The 22,211-nt window shown below is 36.2% G+C and overlaps 1 long non-coding RNA gene across 1 annotated transcript; it reads left to right on the top strand.

Moving 5' to 3' along the window:
- The first annotated feature begins 1,986 nt into the window (after positions 1-1,986).
- On the top strand, positions 1,987-2,516 carry LOC147510629 (uncharacterized). Its single transcript, XR_015216825.1, has 3 exons — positions 1,987-2,095; positions 2,175-2,284; positions 2,379-2,516. It is a non-coding gene; the product is annotated as an uncharacterized LOC147510629 (long non-coding RNA).
- Positions 2,517-22,211: the final 19,695 nt, after the last annotated feature.

Here is a 22,211-nt window from a genome sequence, read left to right as displayed (position 1 = left end):
CATCGTCAAAGAAGTTCAATATACTCTGCTCTTTCGTTTCCGCTATCTTTTTCCTCGAAGATGTAAACGTCTGAGGTGTCCATCCTACAATCAAATTCCCACCCCAAAACTCCAATTACATAACAAACTAAATACAATATAAAACAATAATGTAAAAAAAAACATACCCTCTTTTGATCCAACTATATTATAATAACCAGCAGAATACCCTCCTATAAATGCACCGTGAAATCTCCTCCTTCCTTCTACATCTCTAACCTAAAAATAATTTATTTATTTAATAATTAATGAATATAGAAATGAAGAGAAAAAAATATTTAAGCTAGCATTGGGATCTTGGACATTACCTACCGAAAGATTAGCCCAGTAGCTAGCGTGCAGTTTGGCAATGTCAATGCTCCAGTTTTCAAGAATAGTAGGTAAACTGATGTTGTTGTTGTTGTTGGAACTTTGACCTCTGGTAACTGAAATTCAAATATGGGTTTGCTACTGTGTTGATTCCCAAAGATTGGTTGACGACATGTTTGTTGGGGTCTGGGTGCTGTGGAGATGATCGTTCTTCCAACTCAGCCAACACTTCCAAGGAAGACTTCATGTCATTACTATGGGAACCACTTGATTCATCAGTCTTTTGAAAGGAACTCAGAGACTTCTGTTTGTTCTTCTTTCTACTTGTTAAATCTTGTCGACAGAGATAGAGAGAAGAGAGAGATAGAGAGAGATCATGGGATACAAATGGTTTTTGGGCATGTTATTATGTTTTGGAAGAGAAAACGAATGGTTTTTGGGCATGTTATTATGTTGGGAAGAGAAAACGATTAGGCTTATTAAAGTCAGTATTTATGGTAAGGCGTACAATTGAGAATTGCGTGGATTTGGTTTTCTAATATACTGCCACATAAAAAGACTGATTGGTCCTATTTAAAGGTGTTAAGCCATTTTTTTATTTAAGGACAATATCGGTACTGAAAATTTATAAAGACATAAAAAAACAAAGTAGTCCTCATTAATAAATATTTAGGCATCTGATTTTATTATTCATCAAGGGTATTATGCGTCAGAAAAAGTCCAGGATGAATTTAGGAGGCCACGATCATTATAGGCTATACTAGTAGTAGAGATGTCTATGATTGCTTTGGAGTTTGGAATGCCCTACACGCAACTGACCCCATAAGAGATACTAAACCAAAAAAGAATGCAACATATGGTACACAAAAAATAGTACAAATATCGCGATATATTATGATATATCGCGATAACTATTGAGATTTTAGAGATGGGCATATAAATATTGCGATAGTAATTTGGATAAATACTAGTGTAAGTATCAATGATATTTGTGGATATATCACGATATTTTCGGATATAATTGGTGGTGGTGATGGCAAGAGAAAGAAACTGGAGAGTTTCGTAAACCGACGAACAAACAAAAAAAGGCTACTCCTACCCTCTCCCACGCGAAATTTTGATGGCTATAAAAGCTCATTCTTCTCCACTCTCGGTCTCTCGCACACCTCTCAAACTCAACGAGTCTCCTTTTATCAGTAAATTACTTTGTATATCAAACTTCATTCTGTTGTTGCAGTTCTATAGCTCTACTCTACTCGTGCCTCATCTCCATCAGGTCTAAATCTACCAACGAGATAATTTTAGCTTCTCGCACCCTTAGTAATCTTTAATCCTTTGAAGTAACTAACACATTCTATTTTCCAGTAATCTTATTTAATAAAACATGCATTTTCTGGCGTTGTGATTTGTAGGATTGTTGTCCCTCACTATCGGCTGTCAAGATATTCGAGTAGAACATGAAATACTAGAAGACTCAATTCCTCGAATCTCCCAAGCTTTGAAGCTTGATTCTGATCCATCGAGTTTATTATGTGTAAGTATGATATAACAAGACACTTGGGATTTATTCTATCATTTTTAACCATGATAAGAATGTTGTTTGTATACTGAACTGTTTTTGTGTAATTTCACTGTATGATCATAGTTATTGGAATCTTTGGCAATTGTTACCTTTGTCGGACAATACGATCCTCAAGATACTTAATGCTCAATGCAAGTGATATGGGATTTTCTTCATCACAAATTGGTACTTGAGCTTACTATTTCTTTGAAAAACTGCTATTGATAAGTGAACTGGGTGATTGAAATTTATTGGTGTTATTCAGGAAGCAACAAGTGAACGCAATAATCAAGTACTAATAGCTGCTATATCTGCTTGGTCCTTTCTACTTGCAAGCTTGAATAGTTGGAGTACAAGTCCAAAGCTTTGGAACGAGTGAGTGCCTATTGTCAATCCTAAATTCACAAGATTCAATTTTGGTATGGTATTTCGATGCAAGAAATTTACATGCATTTGTGGTTCGTTGCAGGTCAATACCTTATCTTTTCAATCTACTAGATGAAAGTGATCCATCTATGGGTATGGTAGCGGGTGAAACACTAGCTCTTATTATTGAGATTGGTGCTATAGAGAAGTTCTCAAATGACTACTAAACTATTATTAAGCCCTTGCATCCATCAGAGGTAAGTACTCACTGTCGAGGAACCAAAACTCTGAATTTCTCTATTTCTTTTTGTTTTGTGTAAGTTCAACCAGACCTTTTGCCTTCTGAGAAAGATAAGTAACTTTTTTTTTTTAAAAAGTTTAGAGGTTATGGCCGACCTCAACCTATATTAAGATATTCTCTGAAGTACATAGTTTCTTTCCTGTCCTCTTCTATAATAGAGTATAACTTAAAGTCCAGAGGAGGGGAAAAGGAAACCACCTGATCAGTAGATGATCTATACAACTTCGAAAGGTAATCAGTTGCTTGATTACCCTCTCTATACACATGCTTAAAAATACAATCCCCAAAAGAACTTTTAAGGGATTTTATCTGGGCCACTAAATTGGTGCAGTACCATGGGCCATGAACCCTGCCATTGATGATGTTGATAGCGCCTAAGGAGTCAGAGTTTATCTCCAATTTTGCTATGCTTAGTAATTGGGCTTGCTTAAAGCCCACAACAATAGCAAGAAGTTCTTGGTAGATGACCGAAGGCTTTGAGGAACTTCCCGCAAACCCCAAAAGGACGTTCCCCTACGAGTCTCTGATAGTCCCTCCATAGCCATTACCAGCTTGCTGAACAGATCCATCGGTATTGAGCATGTGGTAATCTTCCTCTAGGCCTTTCCAAGTGCAACCGATTTGTTCATGAACAGTGTAATTAAGATCAAGTCCTAGTCTAGCAGCCAGAACTCAATTTCGCTGGTGAGTCATCCATTTCAGACAGATTTTCGAAAATAAAACTTCATGTAAGACATAATCTTGAAACTGAGCTATTGTTCTGCGAGCTTCAGGTTCTTTTTCTTCCTTCTATTTCTTTCGCACCAGAGCTCGTGCACCATGGCTCAAACAAAGGCTTTGTATATCTCCACCGCTGTAGAAGTATGCCTACAAATCCGAAAGATAAGTAACTTAGTTAGCCACTTAGTTAAAGTAAATTAGCATAAATAACTAAAATTTTGAGATACAGACTTTGCTCTTCTTGAGGTCTACAAGAGTTTTGTATCTACCAACAGTTTCCATATTGCCTAATTGCTTGTAGACAAATGAGGCACCTAATTCCTTGTCTCCGACACAGTTTGCATGTCCTCCACCTTCTTTTCCAACTGGTTTAACATAGTTGCTAGATATTTTCCAATCTGGAATATCAATAAAAGCTTGGAGTTTCTTTTTACTCTTGTTAGTTCATATTCTTCTTTAGTTCTTAATATTCTTGATATCACTCAAAGTACAGTTTGGTTCCAGAACACGGTGCACCTACGGGTGATCTAAGAGTTTCTACTTGTTTAAAGATTGGTTAATTCCAATCACAAGCCCGGATGCCGGTTTCGAACTTGACTGTAATTGTTTGATATTGTTAATATTTGGATGCTTGACTATTAGAATTAAATGTAGAAAAAGCGTCAGACACAATTAAGGCAACGTTGGAATTTGAGTTATAGGACCACGTACTTGATCCATGTATTTTTAAATAGGAATCATCAAATTTAATTATGTTTTGGTTTGATGTATATATTAAATTATTCTCGTTTGTATTAAATGAGGTTAGAAATGACAAAGGGATTTGATATCGGGTGGGACCATGCTATTCGTATCCCTGGAAATAAAAACGGGATACAGTGCAAATACTGTGATAAGATTTTAGCTGGAGGTGGCATTACAAGGCTTAAAGTACATCTTGGCGGAGGGAACAAAAATGTTGAGAAATGCTTGAAGTGTGGAAAGGAAATTCGAGACATGTTCCGACAAGTAATTGAGTCCGGAATTGAGAAAAAAAAAAAAAAAAAAAAAAAACAAAGCTCAAGAACACATTATAAAGCTGCCATGTATGCACACCCTCCTGGAGAAGACTCAGACGAGGATGACTACAAGTTTGAGATGGCTCGGCGGCAATCTAGAGATGAGTACCAGAGGTTCTGCGAGGAGGGCTCCAACCAAAGAGAACACCAATGTTCCAAGCACAAGCTCTCGCAAAGGCAAAGGTGTTATGTCTTTCTTCTCTCGGTTGGTTTTGAATAAAGTTTGAGTGTCTTTGTATTGGTTTTTGGTTTTTTATCATGTTAGAGTTTTTGTTTTAATGGTTTAATTAATAAAGATTTGTTTTTATTCAATTGTCATTTTAATACGTACATAAATTGACTTCTAATTATTGTATTCTTGAATTTGTTAACAAACAGCAATAGATCATTTCCAACTCGTCCTCGATAATACTTTCATGGAAATCAACAGGAGTTTGAATAGTTTTATATTCTGAAACGAACGTGTTAAAGGTACAGATCGTCGTGTTATTCACAATTATGGAGATAAATACAACAAATGATGGTAATGTTGTACGAAATGAAGGAAACAATATCTTACAACGTATTAAAGATACTATAGAGAAAATATGCATTAACTCAGACATTATGGAAGATAAAGTAAAAGACATTCAACAAAGGCTAGTAATCCATAATGAAGGCATAGACTTGAGCTCTTCCACATGTGAGTCCAGAATGTTACCAGAGTAGTAATTTGTTGTATCTCATGTACTGTAATTTCATTTTGTGTAACTTTCATTTATTTTATTTCATGTATTTTGTTATGGAAGTGGATATTTAATCTTATTTAATGTGTTTATATATATATATATATATACATGTAGAGTAGTAGAGTAGTAGAGCATATATATACATATCTTGGAAATGTTGAATCAATGAGAATTGTATTATTTTGATTTTCAGGTTATGACATGATTTACGTGTTTTAAATGTTGAAAATACATAGGAGATTCTGCCAGATTTTATAAAATAAAAATGATGATTTATCATTGATTTTAATTAATAAAAATTGAACGTAGTCCTATTAACGTTTTGTAATATTTCTTTAATCCTGAGGCGTTACAACCAGTGTAGTAATTTGTTTGACTTTTTAAATATTTGAAATTTCGAATATGACTTTATAACGACATATAATCATCTTAAATATGTACAAAGAAAATATTAAAAGTATGACCACATTCAAAGAAAATATAGATGATTTGTAGATATTTTTTGCAATATTTGTTGATATATCACGATATATCGCGATATATCCACGATATTTGCAGTTAGCAATACCCACACACAGTCGATCGATATTTTGCGATATTTGTCGATATATCCACAATATTTCCAGATGCCCCAATGTAATATATTCACACAGAGGGGGATATATCCACGATACATATCCATAAATCAGTGGTCGATATTTTGCCATATCTTGATATTTTGTACTATGACACAAAGTAGACTAAATATCTCCATATACCATGGATATGTATCACTCTTTGGTCCAACATTTATTCATATTTTTGTAACAGGCAACCACCATTAAAAAAAAAAAAAAAAAATCATATTTTTTTGTAGAGTTAGAGATATCCTATCGTGAGATCTCGGGTTTAAGGAATGCTAGTTTAGCATTGGTTTTTCTTTTATTTTTTGTTTTCAAAGTGTGAAAGTCTGAAATATCGTGAACACATCAACAAATTATACCATTCTTTCGTCCACTAGTATTAAGTGTAAAAGTCTAAATAATTTATATGTTGTTACTTGGGATTGATAATACAAAGGGCTCTCTCCTTATAAAAGGAGAGGAACACTTAAAAGACTGCTCTTCTAACCTATGTGGGACTAATCCAACACACTAACATAAGTTATATCTCAACACTCCGCCCTCAAGCCGAAATATATAGACTATGTATATTTCAAGCTTGCAATTACAAAGCTAACCCCAACGAAGTATGTCAATAAGACTCCCCTTAAAGCAAATAAAAATATGATAGATAGATAACATATCCATTTCCAAGCTCCAGCCATAAGTATCATCCTCGAACAAGCACCCATAACAATATCAATAAACAAAAACAAAAGCTCCAGACTCGTAGGTCTCGCTAGCTCCAAAATGCTCTAGGCACATATGCTATGGTAGCTCTAAGTCTCCAACAATAAATGCTCCTCATATAAAGGTAGCTCAAGAACTGGGTGCACCGAACAATGGAAGAGCTTGACCAACACGACGAATAATGGTTGAGTTGCATCTAATCCACACAATCGTAGCTCCAATTCAAAGGGGTGAAGTATCATATCAATCAATTATTAACCGATGGAAAACATCAAACATAATAGCTTCTAACACTCCCCATTACTAGAATACTTCCGAACGCCATCAACTACAATCTCCAAGCTTCAAACAACAACCACAACAAACCACAAACATTAGCACCCAACAACACACAAATGGCCTCAGGCACACTTGCCTCAGGCACACAAAAGGCCACTAGTATCACTGCACGTACTATGGCAAACACAATAAGGCCAATAATATCACTTACTATGCCATAAAATTGTTCCTCAATTTGAGAAACTATAAATGGTGCATAGAGATCATGGTAGGGATGAGGCTTGATCTGCAAGAAGTTTGACCATGGTAGTATCAACAACAACACATAATAACCATAAACATGTTTTGAGGGTACCATAAACACTTCCTTATGCAACATTGGGGGTAGAACAACTAACGAATTTCATCCACACAAGATCCAACACCAGCCAAGAACAAGACAAACGTCGTTCAAACACTTAAAACACCACCACCAGGTTAAATACCAGACAAAACATGGCAGACCTGCCTCAATATCACTATACATATCCATTTTCTTTTCTTTTCTTTTTCACCCCAAGCTTGAAATAGTCCACACCACCACAAAATATCCTTTCTTGGAAGAGGAGAGATAACCATAAGCATGTTGATACCGGATGTTGACTTATGGGACCAATAATACAGGGTAAAAATAGGATATATCATGCTGAAATTTAAAGCGGAACACAACTAAGTTTAACTGAGGCATTGGATCAAATACTTGGTATGTGCCACAAACTTATTCACATGCAAACTCAAAGGTCTCGTACCCACGAATAGAGAGTAAACCCACAAGCAAGAAATCCACAAACAGGAGTTCATCGATTAACAAACAAACAATCCACACTATAAATTGATCCAAGCTTCGCACAAAGACCAACAACAACTAGGCTCCAACAAACAAAACAACAACGCCTAGACAACATAACTTAACAAAAAGAACTTGAGCAGTAATTCCAAGAGATCGAATAGTGCCATGGAGGACACATCTCTAACCTTGGTGGCTAAGGTTTAGGTTAAACCCTTACCTTTAGGACAAACCTAGCCTTACTAATAGAAACCATTTACTAATAAAACAATCACAGACCATCCACATAGACAATAAAACCAAGAGCATAAATCAATATACCACTAAATCCGAGCACCATAGAAGTTTGTATGAACCCCAGAAACAACAATATACTACCAAAACGAGAAGAGAAAACAAAATGACCATAATAATTTATTTTTCACTGGAATATGACCACCTGCCGGTCACCAGTCGCTGAAATTCGACCACCGGTGACCAGAAAACGTGTAGCCCTAGGTCTGAACCCTAAATCTTCTTGGTGATGTTAGGAAAGTTCTGACATTATTGTAATAAGAGAAACCTAAAGGGAGAATAATAGAGGCTGGAAAATAAGGGTTAGAGGGAATACTCATACTTTACCCAATAGTTATATATATATATATATATATAACCTACGTTATGTGTTAAATTACCCTTCACATGAGAAAGGAAATATTAGATACGGTTCAGTTTTGACATTCCGAACTGATAGGTGCACACCCACATACTTCAACAATATACTTCTTAACATTCCCCCTCAAGGTGTAATTATGCAGAGATTGGGTATGTACGGATTGGATTACAAAAATAAAATATAAGAATACTACTCCCCTTTTCACAACAAACTGTCTTTAATTGAAGAACTCGAACAACTATTGAGATGTTCTGGAAAGTTAAACGGTTGGTTTAGGTAATGGCCTAACCTGAATACTGAAGTTGTACCACAGTCATAAACTGAAACCATAACACCGGTTTGATGGCGCGTTGTTTGGCTAATGCTCACTCCATTTGTTGTTATGGATGTCTGATCAGCTCCCAAATGTGCATTTTATTACCCTTACATTTTTCCATTACAACTCTCCTTATGCATAATAAAAAGACAACTCATAGCTTTTATTGCCTTTTTCAGGTTACAGAGAAATTCAGACCACTTATCGTGAAAGCTGCGTATTAGCATGAGAAGGATCATTAATTATGCTTATTATGAAGATTCAAAGCTGCCATGAAAAAGTGCTGAAAAAGTTAAAAATCAAAGTCAAAGTCAAAGGTCAAAAGTCAACGGTCAAAGGTCAAAGTCAACGGTCAAAGGTCAAGGACTTAGAACTAAGGAGCTGAAAGTCAAGTCCTCAACTCTAAAGACCAAAGATGGATGTCCTTAACTCAGAAGATGAATTTCTCTAAAACCTATCTTGATCAAGGAGAAATCAAAAAGCAAAAGGAAAAATCAAAAGTAAAAAGTGAAGTGTGAGGTGTGAGGTGTGAGGTGTCAATTATAATAGAGAAGGGCAAATCAGTAAAAGGCAAAAGTAGGGGTATATAATCTAGAAGTTAGGGAGAGAAAAAAAACATCTGATAAGCACCCAAAACTATATTATAAAACCCTGTAAAGACGTAACATTTTGGTTAATTATGTGCTTAATAATCATGAAATAATCGTATTTTCGTGTTTTTGCAGGTTTGCAGGTTTGCGCAACCAAAGTAAAAATGATGATAAAGCCAGCATTTAAGCACGGAATAGTGAGTATACATAAAGCTTTCCAATTAAGCTCATGTGAAGCCCAACAAAGCCGGACTAAAGCCCAAAGACTCAAACAGGATATAATCAAGTCAGAAACGGAATTACGTGCACAGAGCATCAAACTTCCGAAGCTCATATCTCTTGAACCAAGACTCCAAATTCGGCAAGTGAGTTGCTCAGACGATCACTGTGACAAACTATACGCAAAGGCGGGAAGTTGTAAAAATGCCAAAAGACAGACCCGCCACTAGACACAGCACGTGGACCCACTTTCTGGGCCCACAAGATTGGATGAGTCATCATGTCCCAAGTCAAGCTCACAAGTCAAACAAATAATTGGCACCACATAACACCTTTCATATCATTAATTGGCACCATATGACACCTTGCATCTCATTAATTAGTAAGACTTGACTTTGGATTATGGTAATAGGGGGAATTTTGTACTTAACATTTCCTTAAGGCAAAGTTAGTTTCTTCTCTTATTTTTCTTCTTGCTCTTTCATAATAGCATAACACATAACACATGAGCATGGTAATCCCATGATCATGAGTTAAAACCTTCCTTTGTGGAAGGTTAATGAAGCTCATGTGAGGAATAACTTTTGTTATTGAATTCTAGTTATTTGTTTAGGACAAATAAACTAGACTTTATATATCCTACCCCAAAATGGTAGTTGGTGTAGAGTCTAGTTAGGAATTGAGGTGATTTCTTAGAGATAAGTCATTGCTTTTGTTTCTCATGCTAGCAATATGATCTTAGAGATGAGTTATACTGTTAGGGATCAAAACTCTAATCTTTATTAAGATTTGTCTATGAATTCTAAGAAAGATTAAAGATGCAATAGACTAGATTCAATTAATAGAGGTTTGTCTTCACATGAGTGGATTTAACTCTCCACCCTTTTCTATCTATCCATTTCTCGTTTTTTTAGTGGTGCATGTTTACGTAACCTTAATTTAAGAATCTAAAAGTAAGCTAAGTAGTTTTAGTATAACTCAATCATCAAAAAATTCCTTCTCACTAATTTTCCTTGAACAATTCTAGTTGTAATGTCATTCTTGTCTTAAGTTGGAACGAACCCTTACTCTAACAATACACACGAAGAACGTGAGTAAAGAACTTGAGTGTTAGTACGAAAACGGATAAAGAAACTTCAAATCTTTACCCCGCAAAAGTGCTAACATCAACATCCATTGCATTTACGGTCCAAACCACTTGGTTTGTAGGAGTAGAAGACACCTAGACTTAATCTAGTGTCATTAGGATTTATTTTCTTGTTTTTCAATTCAAATCATTTACTTTACTGTTCTTCATTTCAATCTTGTTATTTTCTTTTATCTTGCAATCAATCAATCTTCTTTTTGTTGTTTTTCATTTCAATCTTTCCTTTCAATGTTTTTGTCATTCAATCATTTACAACTTAACTTTCAATGTTCTTCATAGCTTAAAAACCAACTTGTCATAAACTAGAGATTCTACCTTCCTTTCTTTAACTCCCATCATTTAAGCCCAAACAATCTATGGTGACCCTTTTTCAAATCAATCTTTTGAAGTCACTACCACTAAACAACAGCTTCAAATGGTGCCGCTACCGAGGATTGAAGGAGCAAAAATGAATGGTCGAGTATCTAAGAAGGGGAGCACCTTTCTCACCTCTTCACTTCTTATTTTCTAATTTTCGTTAATTTATTTTGTTATTTTTCATTACTGAGTTACTATGTTGCAAATCCAAGTTCAAGATCAACACCTAGGAGAAGAGCTAAAGTTATAGCCGAAAACTGACTCAACTTCACCGGAGTCGGCGGGCGTCCGCCCATTGATAGAGTGCGACCGCCTAGTCACCTCCACACACAGCTGTCCAATTTTTCCAGTTCCAGTTCTTTTGCGGTGTGTAGTTGAAATCCAAATCTGGATTTTGTAATATAGTAATCTAATTAGTGGAACTTGCTTGTAATAGTTAGAAAAAAAAATGAAAAAAATAAGGAAATATGAGTTTTGATTGATTGTATTAATGAACTTGGGCGAACACATGGTTGAAGTTCTACTTAACTAATTAAACTTAAACAGAAGTAAAGCATACGAATTTACGCTATTAATCAAAGTTCTACTCTCGTGAATCAGAATATAATTGGAGTAGAGAATTCGTTCCACTCCTAGTTCATTTAGATGTAAAGATTTCCTAGTTTATGTAATTCTAACAAAATCGATGAGAGTAATGAAATAAAAATATACTAATGTGGTGATTGAATACTAATTAAAATGATGTAATTTATACTACGGTAATTCAATACTAAGATGTGAATATGGGAAGGAATTAGGGGGATTTGATTCCAATTTGATTCATACTTAATAAACTAGCATAGATTTGTTGTAATCATAATCTATATGTTTTCACATAAAGATTGGGTATTTCTAATCCCTAATTATTCATGGCAATTTCTGCCAACTAATAATTAGCATGTGAGGCAATTTAAACCCATTCTCATGGCGAATTAACTACCTTCTAGAGTGGAATAGATTATTACAACTACTTTTATACTAACACAATTAAGTTTTCATCAAAGCTTCCTCAAATCCCTCTAATGGAGATTGTAGCTTTGATTCATCAAACTATCATTAATAAATGAATAAGAAGAAGACATCCTTGAAGAAATGTAAAATTACTTTATTAATCTAATGAAAAAGAGTCTAATGATTCAAAACTGTATTAAAAACTAAGTACTGACTAATTAATTAAGTCTAATCTATATTATGAATCTAATCTATGAGAGATTAAGAGTTTGGCCTTAGTCCTATTTATATAAAAGAAACTAGGTCTACAAATTTGTGCATAGGCTTTGGAACCATATTTTGGGCCATAAAATCGAGCCCAAAACTTGATTACTTCGGTCCAAAAAGGGGTTTTCTACTGGAAATTATTGCAATAGCCTTTTCGCCTACTTCTGCTCCTCTAATTGGGTCAAGACTTAGACCATTAGAAATCTCTTTCCGAGCCGTTCGTTTTAACATATGGTAGGCCTAATTTCGAGGTCTGAGTCCAAAGATATGGCCTTTGGAAGTTCTATTGACTTTTATACGCTATTTCTGCCCGCGTTGACTTTGACTTTTCAACTTTGACCGAGCTTTAAAAAGGCTTTTTCTCCTTGAATCGTGGCCTTTAATCATAGAACTTCTTAGCAACCAACCTTTGCTCCTTTATTTTGCAAAAGAGACATATTTCTTCACATATTCGACTCCAATACCTGAAATACACAAAAGCACGTAAACAACACTAACTCTTATTTATTACTCACATAATTAGTCTAAAAGCAATATTGTTAAGGGGTTAAAACTACAGTTTTGGGCTCTTATCAAACCACCCCCAAACAGCATTTCGCTTGTCCTCAAGCAAATATGAGAAATTAAAATAAGTGACCAAAAATGGAGTTCTAACTAATCTCGTTTCGCTGAGTGCGATTGCATTGACCATATGCAACAAGGCCTTAAACCACTAGGAATTCCCAAGTGGACAAGTTATAGACTCGTGAGAGTTTTCCAAAAAAGGTACTCACAAACTTCATCTATACTACAACGACTAAGAAATAAAACTATTGTTTCCTTACTTATTATCAAATATCTATCCTTCTCATTAGCAATGAATACAGAATAATCAAGTCGAAACCTGAGCTAATATGTGCCTAATAATCAATCATCTACGAATAAACATATATATAATGAAGTATTCTATGAAATGCAATAACAGGTCCATTTATGAAACTTTGGAATAGCGTCCTTAAATATGCCCTCACATAAATGTCAAGACAAAAACCACTCAAATTTTTCCACTCAAGTTTCGCTCACTCCAGTGTGCAGTGGGCACACTTTACCTTACAATCTCAATGACACACAAGGAAGCCAAAGTTGATCAAACACATCTGCCACTTACTATCACACTAACATATTCCTAATTGAGCTAGAGGTCTTTATTAGGTGTTGCGAGGATTAAGAGATGGTTTAAGAAGGAAGGAAATGGATATTCAAAAAGAACCAGTCTAAGATAATAGAGTCTTCATATTACGTAACTAGAGAAAACCTTGTTCTTTACTTTGCTTCTACACTTTGTTTCCATCATTAGCCTTTTTTTTTATTTTTCTTTTTGCTTTTGACTCCTTTGATTCTGTTTTTGGAGTTCTAACTTTTTATTTTATTTATTTATTTGTTTTCTTTTCTTTGGATGGAAACTTCCTTTTCTTATTTGAAACAACTAACAAATTCTTGGTTTCAAAGGTTTTTCTCTTTATTCTTCATTTAATATCTATTCTCAAACTCATTCAAAAATGGGTAGGCTAATTTTTATTTTTATTTTGTTTTATAAAAGGGTAAAGGATTTGCGGTTTATGAAAGGCTAAAGAAAGGCTCAAAGGGGCAACTAGTGGAAAATAATTCCATATAGGTTTAAATTTCTGGCTATATCGATCCAAAAAGGGCCTAAATTCTCGCTTAGGATATGGTATAGTGATCAAGCAAGTGGACGTGTGATTTCTCTATTCGGAATTTACTTCTCCTTTGTGTCATTTCCCAAATATTTCACTCATATAAGGCTTTAGGCTATATTCTCGCAAGATTTGTAAGATAAGTACTCTAGCATAGATTTCAGAAACTTACTGCCAATACAAACATAGATGCTCATGCAATATATTTATAGAAAGATGCAAAGATTATTACCTATATTTTAACCTAAGTTTCTAAAAACTATTCTAATGCAAAAACTAACGTGAAACTTCTAGACTATTATCATCATAGAAAAAGAAACAATACCAATATTCCTAAGTGTATAGCATAAACTTTTTATTTATTTTATATTTTATATTTTTTTGAATTTTTTACTAGAAAACAAGTGCATATTATACATATCTATATCCTAATAGGTGCCTTAAATTACGCGTGTTTCTATGCCCCCAAATAAAATCATGCTTTGTCCTCAAAGTATAGAAATAAGAAGGATAGGAAAATACCATGGAAACGCGTGAAAATTGAAGAACACCTGCAAAACAAAGTTAAAACATACTAATCTAGATAAATAAAAATAGACACAATTCTATATGAGTTCCACCCGTTATGGGGAAAACAAAGAATTAAATTGCTTGGGACATAAGCAAACACGAACAAAAATTAAAACTTACCTCATATCCAGCATTTAGGCATTGTCAACCTCTTCTATAAAGAAATGAGGTTCCTTCGCATCTTGCCACGCCATGATGATTTGTCAGGCCTCATGCCATTTATCATCTACATTTGCTAACCTGTTAAGCGCCACTTGGTCGGATGGGGTGTAAGGGGCAACCCAATTAGGTTGTAGCCTCCACCCTTGCCAAGCACAAAGTGAGCGTATAATGCAATTGGTGGGTCTTACAATGTCAACCCCAACCCAATCCGTGAAACGGGTACAAAAAGTAGGAAAGAAACACAGCATTATGCAGCAAACTAAAATAGGCATAAGAAGGTACTTATGCCTCATACTCTGGGCTCGTGCTAAACTAGACATTAATGTCTTGGGAATGTCATATAGTAGACGTCCCTCAGCTAGAGCAAGGAAAACATCGCAAGTGGCGTCATTCGCAGAAGAAAAACGCCACTCCCCTAATATGTTTAGCATGATAAAGAACATCACCGTGCCCACGTTAAGGGACAAGCTACCAAGGGCTATGTTATAATGCCCTTGGTCCTCTACACGGAAAATTCCTGCCCCATATGTCTCATGCAAAAACTTATAGTTGTAGGCAGAGAAATTATCAACTAAATAACCCCATAAGTCCGTGATTTCGGCAGGCATAGGAAGGTCAACAGCAAAGGGCAACAAGAACTTGGTTATGTCCATTGTTTTGTCATTAATGGTGATATAGAGCACGTGTTCTCCATCCATCCGATAAAAGAATTTACAATGTTCATAAAAATACGTTGTAAGTGCAGGAGAGTAAAGTTCATCAGAACTTACCATTAGAGACTGCCATCCTGCTTGTATGATCACTTCGCGAAACCAAGATCCGTACGTGTCACTTGAGAACAAATATTCGAAAGACTGCTCCGGTATGAGTGTAAGAGACTTCATATCAAACAACACACTCTAGAGCTGCAAAGGCCAAGGCGCGGGCCTCTCAAAAATTGGCTGTGAAGGGCGTGGGGGCGTGCTCTTGTTTTACTTTCGACTTCCAGGCACTTGAGGGCGTGGCGCGCTCAGGAATAAGCAAACTAGGGCGCGGGGCGTGCTCCGTATACTTTGAGTGCTCTGACTTGAAAAGTAAAAAATAAAAGTGAGAGATAACAATGAGAGGTGCAAAGTGAGAGGTGTGGTGTGGAGTGTAGGGTGAACCAAGGATTTACAGAGGTTTAGTTTCTTAATCTAGTTCCACAAGTTGCCCAGATTGTTAAGGCAACTTGATGGAAACAGAATATTTCTAAAACCAAACAGAAACATACCAGATTCATTATTCCAAAAACAAACCAATAGCCTAATGACTTGAAATTAAAATAGCAACCTTCCAATTCCATTCCTTAAAATTTTCACCACTATAACACTAGCTAATCCTAGCTACACCAAATTAGTAACACTTTCACATAATTAGATTCTCACAAACTTGCAACACATACTTCCAAAACGGTGGATAGAGTAAAAAAAGCAATGCTAAACAATTAATGCCACCCCCAAACAAATCGGGAAGGTGGGATTCATGAAAAACAATAGCATGCTTGGACAAAAATTTAATTAACTTAAAATTCAACTACAACCAAATATTCAAAAACAATTACATAATTCAAAATTACCCACTTAACTAAACAACTAAAAATAAAATTCTACTAAAAACAGGGAAAATATCCTAAACACCATACAACTAAACTACTAGCCACGAGATGAGGATGGTTAAGAGCCATCAGTCCTGCATCGACGACGCTCATGCCTCTCAGAATCGTCAGAAGTAGAACTCTGATAAGGTGACAAGCGTCGTAGAACTTCTACTTGGAACTTCCGCTGACCCTCTATATATGCGTTCATTAATTGCTCACGCTCTTTATCACGCTGGACTAGGGTCTCCATGGTAGCCTGGAGCTCTCGGTTACTAGCACTGAGCTCCTCAAAATTCTGATGGATGTTAACCTACCTAGTCCGTAGATCCACACAAATGGTATTAAGAGAACGCAGGCCACGGTGAAGCAATGCCATGCGTTCTACATCAGAAGTAGCCTTTTCCAAGGCATCGGCCTCAAAACATGTCATCTCTTCCTCATCATCATCCGAATCAACAACCCTATCCTCAGGCAACCGCCACGTCTTCTGAATACATTCCAAATAAAACTTTGCATTTGAATGCAACTTCAACATAATCCGATCAGTTTTCGGAACAGCTCCAAAATGTAGCATGATCTTAGTAATCAATACAGGGAAGGGTGCAGTATGGCTTCCAACGCCTCTAATCATATTTAACACAAAGTCGAGGATGCAAAAATCATACCTCTTCTCTTGCAATACCCAGAGAATGTGCAGACAGTTCAAACTGATGTCACTGACTTTCAAGGTGCCAATGATGTTCTTACCAACCCATCGAGCTCTGACCCAATTTGGTTGGTTCTCGAGAGAGACGATCGTCGAACACAACGCGATCTCGCGATTGTACTCTCCTTCCAATACGATCTCTTTCATCAATGCCTTGATCCCACCCCCATCGCGATTCCTCAGATCGCGGATTACGAGGTTGTGTCTTGTATCAACGTCCATAATCCTAGACAACATCCCCGTACACACTTCTCTCCTCGTCCCATTCACCTTCACAAAAATCTTCCTTCCCTCAATTTCCCTCTTCTTGTAAAAATTCAAAACCAAATCCTGATGGTAAAAATCATTCTCCATATACCACAACTTCTTCCATCTCCTACGCATCATCTCATCACCATAAAAGGGGGAAAATTGGTCGAAGGTGAAAACTTGTTCGGGAAGGATTTTGCAATTTTTAGCAGCCATTGAGGTTTTTGAATTCAAAAATGGGGTTAGGGTAAGGTGGGGGAGAGGTAATGAAACAAGGAATCAAAATTTGGTTTGAGTGGAGTGGGCGCACGATTTCTTTTCTTTTTTTCTTTTGGTTTCGATCAAACTGATGGAGGCGTGAAGTGAAGAAGATGAACGCGAAGGGTTTTTGGCTGTTTTGGAGACTCACGTGCGAGGCACGTGACTGCGAGGTTTTGGGCCCAAGCCCAAACAAATTCAAAAAATGCCCATTCTATCCTTATGCGTGCAAACTTAAAACTGAAATTCTCGATTCGTTAACGGTCCGATTTTTTTGAATGAGCTATTAAAATGATCAGCAAAGATAGTACAATCCAATGACCCATAAAAAACTCAATTCTAACCGTGGTTGACATATGAGAAAATAGAAAATACCTCAAAGTGCGTGCATGACATAAGTTATGTGATCAAATAAAATCTAAATTTATAGATATTGTCAACCCGAATCAAACTATGACTAAACGGCATAAACAACAAGAATAGGAAGTTGAGAGATCAAGAAAAGGAAAGACCAAATACCCCAACCCCAAACAAATTTTAGACAACAAGGATTAAAAATTTTGTTTAAAAGTGTAGGTCTTTTAAAGTCAGATTCCCGAGACTTGCTAGATTACTATTTTTATGGTTTTCTTTATTTTTTACTTTTTATGAATACGGATTAATATAAGGGAAAGCAATAAAGCAATAAAGACATAATTCACACCATAGAGAAATATGACTCAAAAACTGAGAAAACATGCAAGAGTGGAAAACGTAAATTATGTTAAACGTGGACTTAGGATCCAGTACTTACAACCACACACTCTAGAGGGAGAGCCTGGTTACCTGAATGGTGCACTCGTCAATATATGGAAATGAAAAGAAGTACATCAATAACAAAGTTCAGTCTTCATAGACAGGGTCACGTAAAAGGACATCCTCCACATCAAGGGACATTAACTCGTGAAAATATTTTAACCGTTGGCCATTAACTTGAAAGGTATTGTTGTCCTTGGGATTTACCAAGGTGATTACCCCATAAGGGGTGACTTCAGTAACCAGAAAAGAACCAGACTAACGGGTTTTTAATTTCCCTGGGAAAATATGCAAACGAGAGTTGTAAAGCAAGACCGTTTGACCAACTACAAACTCTTTACGCAAAATTTGTTTATCATGAACACGTTTCATGTTAGCTTTATAATCCTTTGCGAAATCATAAGAATCGCTACGGATTTCTTCAAGCTCATTTAATTGCAATTTGCACTTGACACCCGCCTCATCAAAATTGAAGTTAAGGCTTTCTATAGCCCACATAGCACGGTGCACCAATTCAACGGGCAAGTGACAAGGTTTTCCAAATACAAGTCTAAAGGGAGACATACCTATAGGAGTTTTAAAAGCAGTCCTATACGCCCATAAGGCATCAGTTAGACGCTTAGACCAATCTTTCCTATCAGGATTTACTGTTGTTTCTAATATTTTTTTAATTTCCCTATTAGAGACTTCTACTTGGCCACTAGTTTGTGGATGATAAGGAGTTGCCACCTTATGGGTAACTCCATACTTTTTAACTAGAGAAGCAACAACTTTGTTGCAAAAATGTGTTCCGCAATCACTAATGATGGTTTTAGGAATGCCAAATCGACAGAAAATGTATTCCTTAACAAAAAACATAACCGTCTTATGGTCATTGCTACGACAAGCCATGAACTCTATCCATTTAGACACTTAGTCCACGACAACAAGAATATAAATAAAACCATGGGAAGCAGGAAAATGACCCATAAAATCAATGCCCTATACATCAAAAATTTCTACTGCCATAATGGGATTTAAAGGCATTATATTACGTTTAGTGATTCGTCCCAGTTGTTGGCAACGAACACATGTCTTGCAATGCACTTGGGCATCTTTAAAAAGGGTAGGCCAATAAAACCCACATTGAAGAACTTTAGCTGCTATTTTCATACCACTAAAATGGCCACCACACTCTTTGTCATGGCAGAAGGATAGAACCTCATTATACTCCCACTGGGGAATACAATGACGAATAATCTGATCCTCACAATACTTAAAAAGGTAGGGCTCATCCCAGTAGTATAGCTTAACTCTGGCCAAGAACTTCTTCCGTTCATTTCTTGACCAAACATCAGGAACAATATCAGAAGCTAAATAATTCACAATGTTCGCATACCATGGTGCAGAAAAAATTGCATAGAGATGCTCATTAGGAAAAGAGTCAGGTATGGACTCAGAATCACTATCACTGTCATTTTTTAGTCTAGATAAGTGGTCGGCAACTACATTTTTGACCCATCTTTTATCCTTAATTTCTAAGGTGAACTCTTGCAGGAGAAGAATCCATCGAATCAATGTCTATTTAGCATCCTTCTTTGCGAGAAGGTACCTAAAGGCTGCATGGTCTGTGTAAACTAAAGTCTTAGTACCAACCAAATAAGGACAAAACTTATCTAAAGCATAAACCACTGCTAAAAATTCTTTTTTCGTAGTTGTATAATTTCTTTGAGCATCGTTTAAAGTTTTACTAACATAATAAATAACATTTGACTTATCATCTAGTTTCTGTCCTAACACAGCACCAACAACATAATCACTAGCATCACACATAAGTTCGAAAGGTTTAGACCAATCGGGAGGCTGTATAATCGGTGCAGATGTTAACGCGGCTTTTAAAGTTTCAAAAGCCTGTTTGTAGTTATAATTGAAATAAAAAATGGCATCTTTTAAAAGCAAATTAGTTAAAGGCCTAGCTATTTTTGAAAAATCGTTGATAAAACGCCTATTAAAACTTGCATTGCATAAAAAGGCTCTAATGTCACGACAGCCCGTGGTAAAGGTAGAGACACTATCTTATCTAATTTGGCCTTATCTACTTTGATGCCATCACTAGATACAATATGACCTAACACTATTCTTTTTTTTTACCATAAAATGACATTTTTCCCAATTTAAAACTAGATTCTTCTCTTCACACCGTGTCAAAACCTTAGATGGGTTAAACAGGCAGTCACTAAAAGAGTCTCCATAGATAGAAAAATCATCCATAAAAACTTCCATGAAGCGCTCCACCATGTCACCAAAGATATGAAGCATACACCGCTGGAAGGTACTAGGAGCATTACAAAGCCCAAAAGGCATTCGTTTATAGGCATATGTTCCAAATGGACATGTGAAGGTAGTTTTTTCTTGGTCATCAATATCGATAATAATCTAAAAATAGCCAGAGTAGCCATCTAAAAAACAATAATAAGCATGACCAGCTAGACGTTCGAGCATCTGATCTATAAAGGGTAAAAGAAAATGATCCTTTCGTGTCATGGCATTTAAGCGTCTGTAATCAATACAGATCCTCCATTTTATAGGAACACGCATGGAAACATATTCACCCTTAGTATTACGCACAATGGCAACCCTCGATTTCTTAGGAACAACATGAATGGGACTTACCCATTCACTATAAAACTTCTTCCCTGACCACTTCTTTCATGGCAGGGTTCAAGCGACGCTGAGGTTCACATGAAGTCTTTGCATTATCCTCCAAATGGATATGATGTGTGCATACATTAGGGTCAATCCCTTTAATGTCGTCTAGGGACCAACCAATTGCGGAACGATGTTCCCTAATCACCCTAATCAAACGTGCCTCTTTATCAGCAGACAACAAAGAAGATATAATTACCAGATGACTACCATCCAGATCAAGTTGAATATACTTTAACTCAGAAGGAAGAGGTTTAAGCACAGGGAGGAATGTCGATAAAGGCTTCTGGAGGTTCCTCATCGTGAATAGTAAAGACTTATTTAGGCAGAAGGTCTTCAAACTCGGTAGATGGAGCTACTGAAAGATCTAAAATAGGAGTAGACTCGAAAAGGGCATTGACTTCCTATACGTAGGAGTCATCGTCAAAATCTGAACTTCAAAAAAAAGGAATTTATGCATCTGATTTTCTGGAAATGTGTTATTGAAATAATCTTGAGCTAAGCTCTCGATCATGCTAACCTCCCCATCGATAGTTGTATCAGGTAACTATTTCATCATTTTAAAAACATTTACCTCAATATAAAGATGGCCAAAAGACATGGACATTGAACCATCGCGGCAGTTTATAAGTCCATTGGCAGTTGCCAAGAAAGAACGCCCTAAGATGATAGGAACGGAGTCGTTAGTGACTTCTATATCGAGGATAACGAAATCAGCCGGATAGTAGAAATCCTGAACCTTAACAAGCACATTTTCAACCACACCCTTAGGATACTTAATAGAATGATCAGCTAATTGCAATGTCATTTTAGTTGGTTGCATCTCTTGTAGACCTATTTGTTTATATAAATAATAAGGGAGTAAGTTAACACTTGCCCCTAAGTCTAATATAGCAGTGGTCGTGTGAGTATCCCCTAAGGTGCATTGTACAGTAGAACGACCAGGGTCCTTGTACTTAACGATTCCATTATGTTCGGATAAAGTTGGAAACTGTTTAGTTAAAAAGGCGTCTTTAGGAATATTTGTTTTACGCCTAGTAGTGCATAACTCTTTGAGAAACTTAGCATGGTGTGGTAACTTTTTAATAGCTTAAAGAAAAGGTAGGTTTATCGTTAGATTTTTAAAAACTTCCCTAATCTCATCAAAATTCATATCCTTCATTAACATGGCTAATCTCTGGGGAAATGGTGGTTTCTCTATATATTTAGCATATGGATCAACAGGATGTTTAACCTTGGCCTTTTGTTTCTTAGGTTGTGGTGTAATTGGTACCTCTACAGGGGTAGGATCTTCAGTTTCTATTTCGGTATCTAGTAAGTTTTCATTTGTTATGACTACTGGTGGTGTAACAACGGACCTAGTTATGGCATTATCGACCACTTTGCCAGAACAGAGAGTGGTGATAGCATTTAAC

The sequence above is a fragment of the Coptis chinensis genome, chromosome 3, assembly GCF_015680905.1.
Source record: "Coptis chinensis isolate HL-2020 chromosome 3, ASM1568090v1, whole genome shotgun sequence".
In the NCBI taxonomy this organism is placed as follows: Eukaryota; Viridiplantae; Streptophyta; class Magnoliopsida; order Ranunculales; family Ranunculaceae; genus Coptis; species Coptis chinensis.
Note: the sequence above shows the minus strand (reverse complement) of the source record. Positions and strands in the feature narration are given on the sequence as shown.